The 17,102-nt window shown below is 43.9% G+C and overlaps 1 protein-coding gene and 1 non-coding gene across 2 annotated transcripts in view; both read left to right on the top strand.

Annotated features, from left to right (window-relative positions):
• Positions 1–17,102, top strand: part of LOC126175272 (tRNA dimethylallyltransferase-like) — a 1,221,602-nt gene that overhangs the window by 838,346 nt on the left and 366,154 nt on the right. The gene's annotated exons all lie outside the window — the stretch shown is intronic.
• On the top strand, positions 16,780–16,852 carry Trnat-agu (transfer RNA threonine (anticodon AGU)). Its single transcript has one exon. It is a non-coding gene; the product is annotated as a tRNA-Thr (tRNA).

The following is a 17,102-nucleotide window of genomic DNA, read 5'->3' on the forward strand; positions in this document are numbered from 1 at the left end:
TTGAATCGTAACACGACGTCCTGTGTCTGCACGAAAAGCATTATTCAACATGGTGGCGTTGATGACAGGGTTCCTCCCACCCATAATCGGTAGGTAGCGGTCATCCACTGCAGTAGTAGCCCTTGGGCGGCCTGAGCGAGGCATGTTATCGAGAGTTCCTGTCTCTCTATATCTCCTCCATGTCCGGACATCATCGCTTTGGTTTATTCCGAGACGCCTGGACACTTCCCTTGTTGAGAGTCCTTCCTGGCACAAAGTAACAATGCGGACGCGATCGAACCGTTCCCAGAACTTCTGAAAATAGACGTTGACTGTGGATATTATATCAGAGACACAGTCCATTTGACTGTTCAGAGATGTCACTAAACCCGCCCAAAGATGTAAGCAACCATGCATGAGCAGCGCCTATTAGACGAAGGGGGTCCGACAGCCGCCCAGTTCCAGTCATTCCACCAAGAAGGAGAAACACGGCTCGTGTTGTCTGTAGTTCACCCATGCCTCGGTTCCGAGAGTTCCGGAACCTGAACAAAAAATTAGAGTAGAGATCAACATAAACATAATTTCCGCCCTTTTTATTGCTCATGAGAACCACACAATACAAGTTGTACCACCATACAGAGAGACCGTCAGAGGTGGTGGCCCAGATTGCTGTACACACCGGTACCTCTAATACCCAGTAGCACATCCTCTTGCATTGATGTAAAACTTTTTTTGGTGTGTGTTTGTTGTGAAACTTCATGGAATACGGCAGTGCAGTATCTGAGACACTGTGGTGATCATCAACAGCCGCACGCCGTGAAGAATGAAGTTGCAAACTGCGATTATGGTTCCGCATCAGCTGTAGAATATTTCAGATGAAATGAAAATTTCTGCCTGTCCTGCGACGGATCCCAGTCTGGCACAAATTTTCATTTGTTCTGAAATATTCTACAGCTGGTAAGGAACCACAATCGCAATTTGCGTGTTCGTTCTTCATGGAATGAATCGCTTCTTTGCTGTAGCTGACGCAGATATAAATTATTATTATTGATGTTTTTGTTGTTGTTGCTGCTGCTGCTGGTTGAAACTACGATGTCATCCAGCCGTACACAATGGGTATATTTGATGAACTTCATACCTGTCAGATTAAGTAATGTTTAGTGATGGGACCGAAGAATATTAACGAGGATGTTGAACGAGGGCGTTGTTTGTTTCTCAGTGTAAATTGAAGCTTGCTTTATTCTTTTAAATACAGCTTTCCAGTACTAGACTTATAGACGCCGTCGCCCCTACCACACCCACCACCACTGTTATCATTGTCATCAGCCATTTGACGTTGACTGCTAGATAAGTGCGCCGTCGAAACTTCGGCATACAGTACGGTCTTCAGATGTACACATCATTATGAATGGTGGTGTTCTTGCATGTGATCTAACGCCATATACCAGATTCCATTAGGTCGAAGTCGAGGTCTTTTATCTCTCTGAACGCTGTTACGGACTTCCTTCGTCTATTTACTATTCATTCGCGAGACTCCATGTGCTGCCCACTTACATTCCACTCCAATCTGTTCTCCGATCCGTTTCTTTCTTTTTGTGCGTCTCCTAGAAATTTCCAACATACAAATATAAATTTATTGCTGAATGACCTAAGTTTTTAAACGATTTTCATGTCAAATTTCTGTGTCTCCACTGCCATTAGTTAAAACTCGTGATACACACGGGTTGTAAACTTCCTGTTTCAGACAAGCCGGAAGCTCTTTCGTGGAAAACCATCTTCAATTTACCAACGTCACTCTAGCCACTTTTAATCTGCTGTTTATTGCTTGTGGATCCCATTTAGAAATTGTTTTGAGCTCCCGTTAATGCAACAACTAATCAACTGGTTCTGTGAAGTCATCGTTGATTTGCGCATTTTCTCTTCGATTTCTTCATTGTACACTGCTCTAGAGTTATTGTAACTGATTTTCAACCACTTTCAAAACTGCTGTTTTAAATCAAGTAGTGCTTTCTTGCAGATTACTGTTATTAGTCTAATTATGCTGACAGAAGGACGGCTGGAGACTCGTATTCGAAGTGAGCAGAGTTCAGATCATGTTGTGGCCATCGTCATTCAAGTTTAGCACAACTTCCCCTGATCATTGCAGAAGACTGAAGGGAGTGTACCAACAAAACCAACGCCAACTCCTTTCTCTATCATTGACCAGTTTGTCCCACATAAGTGGAAGTCATCATAGATACAGGTAGAACTCCATATACTCTTTTTCATCTCGTCGTAATCCTCCTCTTTCCCTTCGTCGTTACCACAACCACACCAACACCAACACCACCACCAACAACAACAACACCAATAACCACTACCACCGCTTCCACATTTTGGAGCAAATTAGGATTATTTACTTTATCTCCACGCTATTGTCCTTCTCCTCCTCCTACTCCCCCCTCCATCTACCCCTCCTCTTCCCCCTCCCTGTTTTTGTCGCTCTTCCTCATCATTAGGTCACCAACATCTTCACCACCACCAACCCCAACATATTATTGGGCAGATAAGTGTCTTACTGTATGTTTATTTTTCTTGACTACTGACCCTCTTCCTCATTCTTCTTCGCCATCACGACCACGACCTTCATCACGAATGATACTTTTTTCCTTACTTGTTCTCAACTTTTCCGCCACCGCCACCGCCGTTGTTGTCGTTATCTTCCTCCTCCTCCTCCTCCTCCTCCTCCTCCTCCTTCTTCTTCACTTTCTTCTCATTATCATCATCGCTATCATTATCATAATATTCAGCTACCATTGCTATGTTTTTTGTTTTTGATTATATAAGAATCTTACTGTCAGTTATTCTTCTGCACTGTGTCCTCCTCCTCCCCCTCCACCTCCTTTTCTTCCTCTACTTCCTCCTCATTATAATAATCATCGTCATCATGATCATAATGTTGAGCTACCACTGCTACATTTTTCAGTAAACAATCTTACATTCTTTTTTTCTTCTGCTCTTTGTTCGCCTCCTCCCCCTCCTCGTCCTCATTCTCCTCTTCACCCTCCTCACTATTATCATAATAGTCAGCTGTCACTGCTACGTCTTTGTGCGAATAACAATCTTAGTGTCTTTTTCTTTCTCCTGTCTGTTCTCTTCCTACTTTTCCCCCTCCTCCTCCTCCTCCTCCTCCTACTTCTTCAACTTTCACTCAACATCTTCGCTATTACCATAACGGCCTCTGTCACCAGAATTACACTTTTCTTACTTTTTCTCTACTTATTTTTTTTCTACTTCCTCCTGCTCCTACTCCTCCTCAACACAATCAACATCGTCATCGTCATCATTGTCAGTGTCAGCCACCATTGATGCGTCTTTGAGAATGTAAGAAACTCCTACCCTTTTTCGCGGAAAAGAGGGGAGAGGAGGTGCGCCTAGGCCCCCGATTAAAGCCGGCTAAAATAAATCGCGTGATTCGAGAATCTGGGCACGCATGGGGCCCGGGTGGGCAGCGTGCCTAGAGAGGCGCCGCGACGCCTTGGCCCGGGCATTGCCTCTGGCGCGGCGCGGCCCGTCTCGTCGCGGAAAGTGCCAGAACGTAGGGCGCTGCGTGTGTGTGCGTGCCGCACATGGCAAGGCCAGTGCGTGCGCCTCAAGGCCGGCGCTTCCGGGCGGCGCGCGAGGCGGGGTCAGCCCCCTGGCTGGCGCGGCGCCCGCCGCCGCGAGCCCCGCCAGCCGCCAGCTGCTCGCCGCTCGCCGCTAGCTGCTGCTGCTGCTGCCGCCGTGCGGGTGACGCGCCGGAATGCGGCCTGTCCCAGCTCCGTGTTTACTCCCTGCGTTTCGTCACAGCGTCTAAATAGGAAACCACCGCGGCATCAGCCGTGCCAACACCAATGCGTTTTCAGTGACGTGTACACTGAGGTAACAAAAGTCACGGGATAGCGATATGCAAATATAGGATGTTACAAAAAGGTACGGCCAAAATTTCGGGAAACATTCCTCTCACACAAAGAAAGAAAATATGTTATGTGGACATGTGTCCGGAAACGCTTACTTTCCATGTTAGAGCTCATTTTATAACTTCTCTTCAAATCACATTAATCATGGAATGGAAACACACAGCAACAGAACGTACCAGCGTGACTTCAAACACTTTGTTACAGGAAATGTTCAAAATGTCCTCCGTTAGCGAGGATACGTGCATCCACCCTCCGTCGCATGCAATCCCTGATGCACTGATGCAGCCCTGGAGAATGGCGTATTGTATCACAGCCGTCCACAATACGAGCACGAAGAGTCTCTATATTTGGTACCGGGGTTGCGTAGACAAGAGCTTTCAAATGCCCCCATAAATGAAAGTCAAGAGGGTTGAGGTCAGGAGAGCGTGGAGGACATGGAATTGGTCCGCCTCTACCATTCCATCGGTCACCGAATGTGTTGTTGAGAAGCGTACGAACACTTCGACTGAAATGTGCAGGAGCTCCATCGTGCATGAACCACATGTTGTGTCGTACTTGTAATGGCACATGTTCTAGCAGCACAGGTAGAGTATCCCGTATGAAATCATGATAACGTTCTCCATTGAGCGTAGCTGGTAGAACATGGGGCCCAATCAAGACATCACCAACAATGCCTGCCCAAACGTTCACAGAAAATCTGTGTTGATCACATGATTGCACAATTGCGTGCGGACTCTCGTCAGCCCACACATGTTGTTTGTGAAAATTTCCGATTTGATCACGTTGGAATCACGAAACTAAAATGAGCTCTAGCATGGAAATTAAGCGTTTCCGGACACATGTCCACATAACATCTTTTCTTTATTTGTGTGTGAGGAATGTTTCCTGAAAGTTTGGCCGTACCTTTTTGTAGCACCCTGTATACAGATGGCCGATTATCACGTACACAAGGTATGAAAGGGCAGTGCATTGGCGGAGCTGTCATTTGCACCCAGGTGATGCATGCGAAAACGTTTCGCAAGTGATCATGGCCGCATGACGGGAATTAACAGATTTTGAATGCAAAATGGTAGTTGGGGCTGGACGTATGGGAGAAATCGTTAGGGAATTCAATATGCCGAGATCCACAGTGTCAAGAGTCTGCCGAGAATACCAAATTTCAGGCATTGCCTCTTACTCCTGACAACTAAGTCACCGACGGTCTTCACTTTACGACCGAGAGTAGCGGCGTTTGCGTAGAGTTGTCAGTGCTCACAGACAACATCAGTGCGTGAAATAACCGCAGAAATCAATGTGGGACGTACGACGAATGGTCAATGGCAGCAGACAACCGATACAAGTACCTTTGTTGACGGCAGGACATGGCCTGCGGCGCGTCTCCTAGGCTACTTGAAGCGTGGCTGTTTGCCGTATGAGCAGTAGCAGCAAGTAGCTAGATGCTACCCGGAAAAAATTTTCCGGGGCATCCAAGCTGCCAGATTCGCGCATGCGCAGAGCAAGCTGAAATATAGTGGGGGGATTCCTTCTCCACGTGACGCGTGTATATGTTTCGTGATATTGCTGTTCTGTTTTCGTTTACACCTCCCACGTCAAATGAAAACAAAACAGATTTCTGTGGCCGGGAGCCATGAAGTGAATTAATATATATTCTCATAATGATGAAAGACCAAAATAAGTTAGTAGTTTCAATTTTGTGATTTTATATTATTTCCGCGTTATTAGCAATCAACCATTAATGTCTTAATGAAGCTATTTCTGTCAGTTTTGTAGAGAATTTCGCTTATATTATTTTTTTCCGCTGAGGCACTTAGTTCATTTGAAACGAAGTGTTTCATTCCGCACTATTGGCTATTTTCAGCTTCGTTCAATTTCAAGTGCAAATTTTCATTTTCCGGGAGGAATGACATTACACCATAAGAAAGAACCAAACATGAGAATACACTGCTGGACCTATAAGAAAATTGGTATCACGAAAACCACATAGAAAAACTGAATATCAGGTACCTCAGAGTGCATCTGGACATAGAAATGTGCAATTAGAGCAGAATGAAGCATTTTAGTATGGTTTATGAAATTCCGATGCTGCTGGAGTAGTCTCTGATGTCCTGTTCCTTTTATGATACTGCAGGATCTCAATGCTATCTATATACGTACGAACATACGTAAACATTGACTTGAAGCTGAATAAGTAGTCAAAATTGGTCAGCACTTTTGAACTAAATATTTTGTTTCTAATATATTGACAGCTGTAGCAGAATTTTACAAATCTGCCTTCCGTGGTTCAGAATGGTTCAAATGGATCTGACCACTATGGGACTTAACAGCTGTGGTCATCAGCCCCCTAGAACTTAGAACTAATTAAACCTAACTAACCTAAGGACATCACACACATCCATGCCCGAGGCAGGATTCGAACCTGCGACCGTAGCAGTCGCGCGGTTCCGGACTGCGCGCCTAGAACCGCGAGACCACCGCGGCCGGCTGCCTTCCGTGAAACAAAGTTTTTCCATCACAAGGCACTTGTTTAGTACTTCCTCAAGGCCTGAAGTTATTTCTTAATTTGTCTTTACATCTTAAATTTATAGAATGCCGCTAAATTGTAGACTGGCAGCATACCGTGTTTTATCGTTTTAACTCCCCACATCGCTTTATATTTCTTCCTAGAATAGAATATAAACTGTCAGTTGTACTGATTCTTTGCCTCAGAGACAACCTTGTTAATTTTTTACACATTTTGAAATAGTATGAAATTTATTGTCCTTTATTCTGCTGTAAGCTGCACAAGAAACTGTTTAATTTTTTTTTCAATCAAATTTATATTCCATCTTCTAGCTTTTTGCAGTGCTGTGCCGGCCGGGGTGGCCGAGCGGTTCTAGGCGCTACAGTCTGGAACCGCGCGACCGCTACGGTCGCAGGCTCGAATCCTGCCTCGGGCATGGATGTGTGTGATGTCCTTAGGTTAGTTAGGTTTAAGTAGTTATAAGTTCTACGGGACTGATGACCACAGTAGTTAAGTCCCATAGTGCTCAGACCCATTGGAACCATTTTTGCAGTGCTGTGTAGATGTAAACTTGATTGGAAATGCTACATAACAATATTGCAAGTACGAATTAAAAAAAGAAAAATCTCAGAGTCACCATATATCAAAATGTTATGGTACTTTGAGGTGTGGAGCCTACTATTGAAATGAACAATACGCCAAGAATTGCTTCCTTATTTGCATTCCTTATCTGGGTAGAACACAACTGCTCCAGGTACAACTCCCTAGATCCTCTCAACAACATGCCATAGCGCTGCACATGGTCATTTGATGCCCCACCACGCACGAAATTCCACACAGAAATGCGACGAAAAGCGTATGAGCGGAGCAAGCACCAGGCACGGACTGCCTACGTCATCGTAGCTGCGCATGCGCAGTACAGCCTGTTATCTGGCGCTGTCTGGCAACTGCTCAAACGAACCTCATATCCCTTGGACGCTAGACGACTGGAAAATAGCGACCTGGTCAGATGAGACCCGATTCCAGTTGGTAAGAGCTGACGGTAGGCTTCGAGTGTGACGCAGACCTCACGAAGTTATGGACCGAAGTCATCAACAAGCCACTGTGCAATCTTGTGTGGTTCCATTGCAATCTGGGCTGTGTTTACATAAAATGGCATGGATTTTCTGGTCCAACTGAACCGATCAATAACTGCAAATGGCTATGTTCTGCTACTTGGAGAACATTAACGATGGAATTGTTCTGGATGACAATGCGCCATGTCACCGGGCCACACTTGTTCGAAATTGGTTTGAAGAACATAGTGGACAATTCGAGTTATGATTTGGCCACACAGATCGCCCTACATGAATCCCATCGAACATTTATGGGACGTAATACAGAGATCAGTTCGCGCACAGCATCCTGCAGCCAACAAAACTTCCGCAATTATGGACAGCCATAGATGCTGCATGCCTGAGTGTTTCTGCAGGGGGCTTTCAACGACTTGTAGAGTCCATGCCACACCGAGCTGTTGCCGGGCAACAGAAAATTCGACACGATCTTAGGGGGAATCTCATGACTTTTGTCATCTCAGTGGTTCAAATGCTCTGAGCACTATGGGACGCAACTGCTGTGGTCATCAGTCCCCTAGAACTTAGAACTACTTAAACCTAACTAACCTAAGAACATCACACACATCCGTGCCCGAGGCAGGATTCGAACCTGCGGTCGCGCGGTTCCAGACTGTAGCGCCTAGAACCGCTCGGCCACTATGGCCGGCCATCTCAGTGTATACCGGCAGTATATAGCAGCTGATGCGTGTTTTCCATTACATTTAACTGAAAAATATAAAACGAATATAAAATATGGTAAAAATTCATTAAAAACAATAAATTTATTTCCAAAATTTGAAGTATACAGTATACTACTTTGTGATAATATTTGCAGTCGGGTGCCGTAAAATAGCCCCTCCCCCCCTCCATTTGCACTGCTTGGATAAAAGGCGTCCAGTCGTTTCCAGAAAGCAATTTTGACTAATTTATTTAATGCTATTGTATTTTATTGTAGCCTCGCGCTCGAGATAAATGAGGAACATCATATTTAAGAACCCCTACCGTTGCATTATTAATATACTAAAAAAATAATACTGTTGACAACAGTTGCAGGGAGGTAGGATGGTTTTTCATTGTGTTTTTTCACGGCGCCGGCTGATGTTAATAATGGTTCAAATGACTCTGAGCACTATGGGACTTAACATCTGAGGTCATCAGTCCCCTAGAACTTAGAACTACTTTAACCTAACTAACCTAAGGACATCACACACATCCATGCCGGAGGCAGGATTCGAACCTGCGACCGTAGCGGTAGCGCGGTTCCAAACTGAAGCGCCTAGAACCGCTCGGCCAAACCAGCCGGCACTGATGTTAATAATATTATGTTACCTGTCTATGATAGTTGATCGAAAATACTAGGTTCTCTGTTACCTATTGTCGGTGGTTTTGACCTATTACTTTTTTTAAATATCTGCAAGCTTCGGGACACCACATTCTAATTGTCATAGACACAATAATTTACTTAAATTCTACTCTTTTAATAGCCCATTACGACAAAATATGTGCAGGTATTAAGGCGTACTACGAAGCCAGTTTCGAGAAAAGCTCAGAATTTTTGCGTGTCAGTGGTTTAGCGGTGCGTTGCGATTCAAGCTCTGTACGTGCGAGACTTTCGCCGTACCTCTGCCATCAGTTCTCGGGCGCTGCTGCAACGCCTCCGGCCAGGCATACAGAACCACCTATTACGTCCGCTGAAAATATGTCAGCGGGTCACCTTTGTCAGTACACACCTGGCAGCCCGGATACCTCACATCGCGCAAATTCTGACCATCAGACATTGGCTACCAGTCTACAGGGGGCCTTAGGGTATTTTACATTTTCCGGGCGCATCTTCAAAGTCCAGTATGGTGGCCTCACCTTACCGAAGCGGGATCGTGGCGTCGCTCTGGTTAACGTGAGATTTAGGTCCATGTGCTTTACACCAATACTGTGCTCCGGTTGTGGAAAGGCCCGCGTCATTGGCACATATCTCACCTCTAGCTATTGGAATACAGGTATATATGCACCGAGCTCCCCAGAACCAGGAAGACGATCGTCCACGACATCTACCGCCTTCTACGACAGTCCCCATCCTGAAACCTTGTAAGGTGGCTATAATTTCGCACCTTACCAGCACTCATCTACATACTTTGCCTTGATTTACAACCAGAATTAGGTATCATTTGATAGGTTGTACATTGTATATGTGAATACTGACAGTTTCACGTATACCTTGTAGATAACTGTTAACACTTACTGCATGAAAGGTGATGGATTGTCTTTATTATCAAAATGGCGTAATGAATGGTTGCTTATACTAGTAGAGCGTGGAACGCCAGTGGAAATGAAACAGCAGGCGTAACTCAGGCCCTGGGTGGAAAAGCCCACACAGGTGTGTTGGGCTGCTTAATATAAGAAGTATCCCAAGACGGACGGTGAGGGCACTTAAGGGGCTCCGGAAAGGCTCAAAATCATGAAAAGTTCAATTTTTACTTTTTTGCGTTTTCTGAATCTGCAGACTATTACCTTTTAATAGATATATAATTTATTCAATTCCGAAGACTACAACTATTTTTAATTTTTTTTTTTTTTTTTTTTGAAATGTGTTCTACATGGGCGTGACCCACTGTGGCGCTGTTAAACTGCTGTCAAATGGTGTTATTATTAACGTCCGTGTTCATCAGGTACATTTTAGTGATGTGAGATAAAGTATGTGTTGTGGCTAACCTGTGATGGTTCAATATATATCGCTGGTGTGATTGTCGATTGTTTCATGTTTATTTACTCTGTCGTTATCTCGAAAATATTCGTAATTAATTCTGTTTCTTGAGTGTCTGTTTTGTTGAAGTATAATAATGAGTAAAAGTAAAGTTATTAGAAATCCTCTGAAGGCTTTTAAGAAAAGGAGAAATGTTGGAAAGCCAAAGGTATGTGTTATTACTGTAAATAATAACATTCTAACATGGTACGAGCGATGCTTGCTTTAGACAAGGAACGCCTTCGGGCTGCAGACAGGGCTGTAAAGAGTCTAGAAATACAAGCAAGAGTAAACTGGAGGAGGAACAAGAGGAAGCTGGAGGAGGAGTTTGCAGAGGATGAAGATAATCCATCCTATGGACCTGGAATGCACAAAAAAGTTAATCCAATCTTTGTCGCTCGATTCCCAAAACTTTTATTTTCTCATACTAATTACATGTTTTCTAAGGATCTTCCAAACATATTTGTTTCAAACTTTCAGTAAATGTTACACAGTACCTTCTGCATAATTTAACACAGCCTTTTTCCAAAAAACTGTATATTTTTGAATATATAAATAAAAAATTGCAAAAAAATGTTGTGAATTTTCATTACAATTGAAAAAAATCATCTTTAATAACTGAACTAAAATTTTGTAAAATCCCTGTGTTAAGTTGTAGCCCATATTCCAATAAATAATCTGTAAAAAGTTCAACTTCCTACCTCAAATACTTTGTGAGGAAAGATGTAATTTATAAGCGTTATTTTAACATTGCAAGTATAGGGCGTTCCGGAGCCCCTTAAGCGCTGAAGCACAATACAGCGGCGGCCGGAAGGATAGCCGGATAATACTTCGGAAACTCTGAAAATCTTGGACGCCACAGAGAGGAACGAGGAAGCGTTACCCCGGAAATGACGCGGGCTGGGTTATTTCCGACGATTTTTACTCTGAGAAGCGTACTACTGGATGAATTCCTAATTAACAGGAATAGGTATTTCCTCCCAAACTTTCCGCGCTGGACGACAAAAGTCTAAAATATGGTTGGTCGGCGTTCGGAAGAAACTCTAGAGAGGGAGAATATTCCGTGGTTTCGAGAATATGACTCGCCTTCTGCAGTTATGAGGAAGGGGAGTCGAGCCTTGCTGGGAAGCCAGCGGTGGAGAGAGAGAGGTCTTACGTTTTGAGCCCCCGTGTCTGATGGTCGCTCAGTATCAGCTTTTGTTGGTACAGACGGGCTTGCTGCCTTTGCTCTCACGAGATTTTATAGTTAGAACGGTTAGGCACTGTACTGTTGCGAACTTATACGATTCTGGACCGCCTCTGGGTAGGAAGTTGTCATTGAGTACGCAGCGTTCAGTGATTGAGCCACTTCTGCTGCCTATACTCACGTTGAGCCGTTATCTGAACTCCGTCCTTGTTGCTGGGAATTCGCGTTTCTCGTCTGTAGACCGCAGAGAGGAGAAGACAGTGTTAGATTATACTAGTCAGATGACCGTCTTCTGCCGCCCTAGTTTTGAATGAGTTATTTTTATATTTTGTGGCTGGAGTTCTTCTGTCGTCACAGCCATGTACGAGAATCATCACTCCGACGCACCGGACGCAGTACATACGGTGATATTGCTAATTGTTTCGGCTTATTAGGGCTATAAAGCTAAAGAGCTGTGATCACTTAACTTTTATTTCTACTGAGGTTGCACACCATTGTAGATCATCTTTGAAAAGTAGTGTCTTCTAGTGTTTGGTACGCAGATTATGTCAGTCATCTCGCGTTATTTATATTAGATCGCGTAGCCATAAAAAGGTGCAGAGTTGGGCAGTTGATCAATATATTAGTTAGGAAACTCATTTGTACCTCTTTATGTCCATTGGAGGTTGACATCATTTTTAATATATAAAGGGGTTTTTAATCTACAGTAAATGTACGAGGGTTGTTTTTTAAGTAAGGACCGTTTTTATTTTTAAAAAAAGATACAAATACTTTTGTAAAAAAACTTTTATTTTCTGATTCTACACACTTTTACCTATTTTTCTACATAGTTGCCTTGTTTATTTAAGCACTTGTCATACCGTACAACTAAGTTTTTATTTCCCTCTTCAAAGAATTCGGGCGCCTGCTCCGACAGCCAAGAGTTCACGGCCGCTTTCACTTCATCGTCGTCATTGAAGCGCTGCCCGCCATGATGGTGTTTCAGGTACCGGAAAAGGTGAAAATCGCTAGGAGCAAGGTCGGGGCTGTATGGTGCATGGTCCAAAACTTCCCAGCCAAAAGAATCAATCAAATCCCGAGTCTTTTGAGAGGTGTGAGGCCTAGCGTTATCGTGCAGGAGCAAAACTCCTTTTGTCAGCATGCCGCGCCTTTTGTTTTGAATTGCTCTGCGGAGCTTCTTTAGAGTTGCACAGTAGGCATCTGAGTTGATTGTCGTTCATTGTGACATAAAGTCCACTAGCAAAACACCGCACCGGTCCCAGAACACAGTTTCCATAATCTTGTGCTTTGACAGCGTCTGTTTGGCTTTGACCTTGACGGGTGAGGTTGTGTGTCGCCATTCCATCGATTGTCGCTTGCTTTCCGGAGTGATATGGGATACCCATGTTTCATCTCCAGTGACAATTTGATTCAACATGTCATCCCCTTCTTCCTCGTAACGAATCCAAAAGTCCAATGAAGTGGCAAATCTCTTCCCTTTGTGGTCCTCTGTGAGGAGTCTGGGTACCCACCGAGAACACAGTTTCTTAAAGTTTAGATTTTCAGACACAATTTTGTACAAAACCGATCTTGAAACTTGTGGAAATTCCAAAGAAAGAGTGGAAATTGTGAATCTTCTGTACTCACGAATCTTTGTTTCGACTGCAGCCACCAAATTATCAGTGATCACAGAGGGCCGGCCTGAGCGTTCTTCGTCATGGACGTTTTGACGGCCATTTTTAAACTCTCTAACGCATTGACGCACTTTACCTTCACTCATTGCATTCAAGCCATAAACTTCTGTTAACTGACGATGAATTTGTGCAGCTGATAGGCTTCTCGCGATCAAAAAACGTATCACTGACCGTATCTCACACGCGGCGGGCGATTTAATAATCGTAAACATTATAAAGCAGCACAGCGATGGGTACACGTCAGCTACAGTGCTGCGTCAGTGTGAACGGGAAGGATGCCGGCAAGTGGCGCGGTGGCTTGTTGCGGCGTCCGCGCGAACTACGGGGCTATACGCGCTAACGGCCCTTACTTAAAAAAACAACCCTCGTATAAGCAGAAGCAGAATTTATCATTTTGCAGTTACTAGTTCCCTTAATCATTCATTTATGTTTATGTTATAATTTATATGTTAAAGAGCAAGGAGGAGGAGATAGTATCACCATTAAGAGATCCTAAGATCTGCTTCAGGGGGTAGTCAGACAGAGCCAAATCTTCATTTTCGCATTCAGTATTTTCCGTTGCGCACATTCAGTTTACACCCACCTGGAGTAGCATCTTGGAACCTCATCGAAGCGGCGCCACCCTTCGATCCCAAGGCCTACAGTATGCAAAACCATCCACCAAGCAAGCCACACCACTGACACCACAGCGATGTGGTACATTCTAGTCAGTGGCAAATATACTACAAGACAGAAACTGCACCGCATCGCACTGGCGGAGTTGCCCCTGAGTCAAGTACAGTGTCGAAGTTACGGATCTACACCGTTTAGATTGTGGAGCAGCAGTACCCTTGTACAGAAGATCGTGGCTTTCTACCTCCGAGTACCGCCACGTCACGTCTCTCCTACCATGCCGATGCAGCGTCACGCTACCTGCTTTCCATCATCGAAGTGGCACGCATTCCGTGGTTCAGTGGTATGGCTATCAGCTACCTCTTCTGGGACGACATCGTCGACCCGGCGGACTTCTGGACACGTCTCCAATTATCACACCACACCCTCTCCCAATATCGACACTGTCTGGCCACTTTCGCGAACGATTTACAGAGTATTTCCGCCAGTCCGCGCAGGAGCTGGAGTCACGATGTAACGCGTCACCCGAAACAAGTGAGCCCTCCTCCAAAGATAGAGCGGACGTTTTTCTGATGGTGAGACAACGTCTAGCACGGCGCAGCAAGCCTTCTTAGTTTTCTTAACTTCCTTTTCTCTTCATCTTCTAAACATTTTCCCTTCACAGGTTTATTCACGGATGCATTTGCGGCTTATTTGTTTTTCATTTTCATGTGCTCCCCTATAGTAGCCATTTGCTAATCATGTAAAACAAAGAAAAAAGATCAACAACGTAGGTCATTTACTCTGTATAACGTCTTATCATGTTTATTTATTTATTTGTTTCTGAAATATGAGAATAATGGATCGCTGGATCGAGTCCCGCTCATGTTTTTTTTTAATTTATATTTTTTACAACACTACTCATATTATGTCATACATATGTTTGAAAGGTAATGTAATGGAAAGACACGCGTATTTGTGTTAACTTTTATTGGTTTCCAATGTCCTTTTCTTCTTTGCAAATTCTTATATCACAACAAATTTTATATTTGTGACTTTCGACAGGTAAACAACCAAACGCATTACGATGTCCGAAATCCCTTCTACCTGCAATCGTGTAAGGTACCGAGAACTGCTTTGCAACTGCACGCCTCGATCTGCAGACACAGGTTTCAGGAACAAGGGACGGGCTTGGATAACACAAGTCAAACATCGATAAATAAATGAATCAATAACTTCATTCAATAAGACAATGGCAGAATATGAGGGTAATGTACGTTTAATCATCCAGTGTGATTTCGACATTAAAATTTGCAGGATGATATTTTTCATACATAAACGGAAAACACAAATTAAAACAGCATCTACTACAACGAATGAATACAATTTTCCCCCGTGCATGACTAGTATTCCGACTTTCTAAGGGAAACCAAAGCTCGTTGACGTTTTGAAAAACGTCTCTTCCGACAATTTGCACTCAAACCTTCCGTTACGCGTTTTCGTAAATAACGGTGCCGAAAATTGGCGATGTACGATTGAATATACGTTAACAGCATCTTCACAAGAAGCAATTTCTCGTTCGTTGTCAGTCCAATAGGAACGAGTTTGAAAGGGCTTGATAAAGTTTTTAACTTGCATAGAAAAATAAAAGTTGCGTAATATTTGTTGTAATAATAAAAATTAGTTAACAGCGAAATAACATTGGAAATTCAATAAAATTTCATCTGAAAGCACATTTCTCTCCATCATATTAGCTTTCAAATGTAATGTGTACGAAATAATATAACTATTGTCGAAAAGAATATAAATTAAAAAAAAAGATGTGCGAAACTCAATACAGCAACCATACGACTGCCGCTAGATCGTGTTCAGGGTCACTACGCACATCATAGACGCGTAAAACTTCTCTTGCGATTTTCTCGGAATCGTCTAAGGAATAAACCTCTTCGCTCGCACATTATGTTTTTCTAATGGACTATAAAAGTGTACAAACTTTGAAGTAAATCTGTGATCCGAACATCGTGGCCTTCCCTTGTGAGAAGAACAGCTGAACGGAATGGATAGGATCTTAAAATTATAAATTGAATGTGAAGAACAGTAAAACAAAGCCCTGCAGTGCAGTCAAAATAAGTGTTGCGGTGCTGAACGAAAAGGATTGGGAAACGAGACACTAGAAACGATGGACGAGTTTAGCTATTTGGGCAACAAAACAACTGACGAAGGCCGAAGTAAGGAGAGTGTAATACAGAGCAACAAGAACAGCGTTCTGAAGTAGTAAATTAGTTAACATCGAATTTAAATTTAAATGTTTGGAAGTATTTTCTGGGGTTATTTGTCTGAGTGGAGCCTTGTAGTGAAGTGAAACTTGGACGATAAACAGTTCAGACAACAAGGGAATTGAAGCTTGCAAAATGTGGTGCGACGGAAGGATGTTGGAGATTAAATGAGTAGGTCGTGTAGTAAGTAATGCATCGAGTTGGAGAGGAAAAAGCTTTATGGGACAACTTGAGTGAAAAGAAAGGAATTATTGGTAGCACACATCCTGAGGAAAGAAGGATTACTTAACTTGGCATTGAAGAGAAATGTTAAAATGTTGAAATGTGTGTGAATTCCTAAGGGACCAAACTGCTGAGCTCATCGGTCCCTAGACGTACACACTACTTCAATTAACTTATGCTAAGAACAACACACACACTCATGCTGGAGGGAGGACTCGAACCTCCGGGGGGGAGGGGCCGCGCGATCCGTGACATGGCGCCCTAAACCACGCGGCAACTCCGCGCGGATGGGGAGAAATGTGCGGGGGCAAAAACTGTAGACAGAGAATAAACCTTGATTACAGTAAGTATATGAATGCGTGGTGTCTGTTCTTTCAGACATGTCCGGTTCTGATTCGTCTCGGTAGACAATGAATCCACCAGCTTCATTGCGGATGGTTAGTTACTTTAACCCTCCTGCGAGAATCTGGCAGCAGTGAGCATGGAGGAAATCCACGGGGACTGCAGATTGGTGGCGCTAGGTGCGAATGTCGTCGGTCGGGATGCGTGCGAAGATGGTCCCCGCTGTTGCGATAAACGTTGTTTCCGGATGGCGCAGTGGTTAACGCAACAGCCTAGTAAGCAGGAGATCCTGGGTTCAAATCCCAGTCCGGCACACATTTTCACTCATCGCCTCTGATTTTGCAAGAAGTTCAAAAATGGCTCTAAGCACTATGGGACTCAACATCTTAGGTCATAAGTCCCCTAGAACGTAGAACTACTTAAACCTAACTAACCGAAGGACATCACACACACCCATGCCCGAGGCAGGATTCGAACCTGCGACCGTAGCAGTCCCGCGTCCCGCGGTTTGCAAGAAGTCCCGATGCAGCTGATACCAATAGTTCCTTCCTTTTCTTCCCCCCC

Source organism: Schistocerca cancellata, chromosome 3 (genome assembly GCF_023864275.1).
Source record: "Schistocerca cancellata isolate TAMUIC-IGC-003103 chromosome 3, iqSchCanc2.1, whole genome shotgun sequence".
NCBI classification, from domain to species: domain Eukaryota; kingdom Metazoa; phylum Arthropoda; class Insecta; order Orthoptera; family Acrididae; genus Schistocerca; species Schistocerca cancellata.